We start from the raw sequence: 4,266 nt of genomic DNA, 5'->3' as shown, positions 1-4,266 counted from the left end.
GAGAGAGAGAGAGAGAGAGAGAGAGAGAGAGAGAGAGAGAGAGAGAGAGAGAGAGAAAGAGAGAATCCATTAATCATTTATTTATTAAAGGTTAACCTTTTAACAGACCGCTGTGATAAAAACAAAACTATTAAATAATAATTAAATTGGAACACAGCAGTCGTACACAGAATATTAGGTCTGTGTGTTTTCAGATCAACGTATACATATATATGAAGTAAATAGGTTGTTTACTATATTTATACTACTCTCTAATAAGACCCAAAGGAATTGTTCTGGTATCTATAAGATAAGATAAGATAAACTTTATTGTCCCCCGAGGGAAGTTTGTTTCAGACTCTGTCAGTTCCAGAGAAAACACAAAATAAGGAAATAAGCATCTCTAATGCTTTCATATACATCAGACGCGTACCTATATAGTAAGCACATTTACTACTCCTTTCATTGGCACTTTTTAATTCAATTTTATTTAACATTGTCAGCTGTATTCTCTCCAATAAGTGGAGCACAGCCTTTACACAATAAGATATTGCACAACTAAACCGTTGCTCAACCCCAATAAACTATGTGATACTGTTATCGTTTTTTCAATGCAGGACTTCTACTTGTGACAGAGTATTTCTACATGGTGGTATTACTACTTTTACTTAAGTAAAAGATCTGAGTACTACTTTCCCCGGTGTTCACTACCGAGACTGTTAACCACTACCGCCTGCGTCTTCTTCTCTTCCCCGTCTTCTACTCCGCGCTGTGTGCAGCTGAGCACCAAAGACTGCATGTAAAGATGGCTTTAAAATCTCCCAAAATACAGCTGCTGCCTTCTCTGTCCAGTAGTGATCGTATCAAAGTCCCGCCCATACACCCGCCCCAACCAATCACGAGTCAATCCTAACTGTCAATCATGACGTTTCACAGTGTTTCCCACACATAGACTAACTACTATGTGGCCGCCACACGTTGTTTTTATTGTTATTATCATTATAATTATTATTTACAACACACATTTGTTCAGCTGCATTTCCTTTCCCTGCTCTCCTCCGTCTCTCTGTCACTCTACACACACATAGCCCCTCCCCTCCGTGCACACCACATCTGTCTCCATGACAACGGTATTGCCAATTTGGCGACTTTTCGCTCGATTTAGCAACTTTTTAGAACCCTATTGCTGCTTTATTTCACAAAAAGTGTCATGACTAGTGTCGCCAGTACTGTCCAGCGAGGTATTTCTCTACTGTTACCGCACTTTGAGTTTAGTGAGGAGCACATCTGTAATAATTATAAGGTTAAATAAATTCCCGTGTTGAATTTGTGATTATTTGGCTGAAGATGTCTGTCTTTCTATCTACCTTGCTAAAAACTGCTAAGCTTTATGCAAATAACTGCACACATATGCAAATGAGTGTGCGATGTCACCCACAGGCCACAAATTGCTTTTTTAATCAGTTTCATCGTGTTTTTATAGCATCTCATAACCAATAAAAAGCAAACTGATTAGAGAAATGAACGAACATCAGCGTGGTCAGAACTTCCTAAAATGGCCGACAGCATCTTTGGGGAAAAAGTGAGCGTCTGTGCCCACGTCCCCCACACTATAGGATATTAATGCTAGTTAAAGGTTTTGGCAGTGTGATTACAGGGAAAACACCTCATACGTGGATTTCTAGAGCTGGAGTGTATTAACAACGTTGAGACATTTTGGAAAGATTTGAAACTTCCTTTTTAGATAATAAGACAATTATGTTCCTGCACTCACATCTGACCTGCGCCGGTCTCTCCGGGGTCAACCTGCCGTCCTCTGGGTTAGTCTGCCCGTTAATCGCCTCGCAGCTTTAATTATCTGTTCGCTGGGAAACCGGCCGGAGCACGGAGCTTGGCTTTCTTTATTTTGCTCTTTAAATCGCTCTTAAACTCGATTTAAAGGCTGCATTAAAAGTAAGGTGTCTTAAACTCTTTGTTATGAAACCTGCAGATTCCCTATGAAATCTACTCAGACTTTCTCATCCCCTCTTCCTTTTTTCTCCATCAACTATCTCAGCACTTTTCATCATCTTCCCCTAATTATCCCATCTACTTCCTCTTCCTTTCCTCCTCATTCATCCTTCTTTCGGCTGCTTCCATTCCCTTTTCATTTAACGCCAGATTCACTTTAAAATCTCCTTTCTTTGTTTCACATTTTACCATTATTATTTCACGAGGAACATTATTATGTTTCCCATGATTCCAGAGGTCATTGGGAGTCAGTATTCCCAGTAGCACTGTAGTAGTACTGGAGAGGGAGTAGACGTGTCTGTATCAGGATCTCGATTAACGGAAATAATGAGAGCAAATGCTCCAGGAGTACGCAGGCGGCCATGTTCTCTACATCCAGTGTGTGTCATTACACCAATACACAACTTCCTAGTTCTTAATGCATTGAGGCTTCAAGTGAACAAGTGAAAACTCCTGGTAACAGACTTTGTTGTGCCTTCGTTTTGGATATTAATAAACCAGGAAAAAGTTGAATCCATAACACTGATTAATGTCTGAGTAATGGACAAAGGAGGAGAGTTTGATGAGGCTACTGTGTGCAACTGGTTATGTCAAATTAATCATGATTAAATGTAAAAAAAAATGCTACAAATGATTTGTGAATTTAAACGAGTACCCAAACGTTCATTTTGCTCAACAGAACCGGTCGTCCTCCATGCTTCATGCTAACACTTTAGCATCACCTGCCCCGTCTTCAGTGTAGGGCGGTCAAAACTGTCCAAATATAACGTTTTAAATATTTGTTCCAAAAAATAATAACTAAAATATCCATTTCTGTGCTATATCTCAATATAAGGGGAAAACCAATCCAACTAGAGACCTAACTACTTGATATCTGTACAGTATAGTATCTGTATATGTATATAGTATCTGTATATGTATAGTATATGTATCGGTGTCCCAAACGGCACCGGCAGATTCTCTCCCACCACGAGCCCGGGTCTGTCCGATGTTCATCCTTAAAAGGAAGTTTTTCCTTCTCGTTGTTGCACCAGTCTACAGTGGGGTTCGAAAGTTTTGGCACCCCAGGTAAAAACATTTATTAATGTGCATAAAGAAGCCAAGAAAAGATGGAAAAATCTCAAAGGCATCAAATGACAGATTAGACATTCGAATAATATGTCACAAAAAGTTAGATTTTATTTCATCATTTACACTTTCAAAATAACAGAAAACTAAGAAATGGCGTCTGCAAAAGTTTGGGCCCCCTGGAGAGTTTCTAGCCTGCACACACCCCCCCCATTAGATAGTCCCATTCATTACACAGAAGTATTGATATTTGGGTTTAAAAAAGACTCCTGTAGAAGTATCAACTCAAGTAAAAGTACTGGTTTCAAAACTACTTCAAAACCAAGTATAAAATGTATTTTAGGTGAAAAAAATAATATCAATATGCTTCTTCATATTAGACAGTGAGTTTTGTAAACATCTAGCTCTAAAATAACTAGTCCAATATTAACTTAGTGAAAGTTACAAGCTACTACTTATTTTGTTTCAAGTTAATTTTAGAATATTAGACAATGTATTATGTGAAAATGGGTCGATTATACAAGCAGCTCATAACAGACAATTAATGTGTCTTGTTAGGTGCAATTCATATTCCCGAGTAGAGATATAATAGACTATAGTAGCAGGTATTATAATAACATGAACAAAAAGTAACATGTAACTGAGAATATGTGCTAGCATTAGCAAGTTAAGCTAACAAGCTTCCACTTACGTAATGGAGTACAAACTTAACAGAAGATTGTTTTCTTAACCTTTAAATAAATCTAGCAATTGATGACAGCAGCCATCCTGTTAAAGTCCATGTGAGATCTTATCAACTATTACTTTAATCAGTGTTCTTATGACGCTGAAGAATAAGGTTATATAAAGTCCTCTAAGGAGTTATGTTCTATCATTGTAGGATTCTTTGCATTAAAGATGCTTATGTATCATGAAATATAAAAGTTATAATATTTGGTACAGTCAAAGCTTTAATCTAAAAGAAATAAAGTAGCACACAGTGGTGAAGTCAGGTCTCCACTTTATTGAACATTCTGCTCAAGAAGAGAGTCAACATATCCAACAGGTGTTGCAGTGTCTCAGGAATCTGACATGTCTTCATCTCTGAAACATCAGCAGGGTTTGCTACTAAATGGTGTTAACAGTGACTCTTTTTTCTTTTAGAGATATGAGTTATAATAACTTGGATTGACATAGTATTGATTGATATAAGCTCTATATATATTTAGG

At 37.6% G+C, this 4,266-nt stretch overlaps 1 protein-coding gene across 1 annotated transcript in view; it reads right to left on the bottom strand.

The window, feature by feature from the left end:
* Positions 1 to 4,266, bottom strand: part of LOC117936680 (neoverrucotoxin subunit alpha-like) — a 94,050-nt gene that overhangs the window by 85,769 nt on the left and 4,015 nt on the right. The gene's annotated exons all lie outside the window — the stretch shown is intronic.

Source organism: Etheostoma cragini, chromosome 21 (genome assembly GCF_013103735.1).
Source record: "Etheostoma cragini isolate CJK2018 chromosome 21, CSU_Ecrag_1.0, whole genome shotgun sequence".
Lineage (NCBI taxonomy): Eukaryota > Metazoa > Chordata > Actinopteri > Perciformes > Percidae > Etheostoma > Etheostoma cragini.
This window is presented reverse-complemented; position numbering and strand designations above follow the sequence as displayed.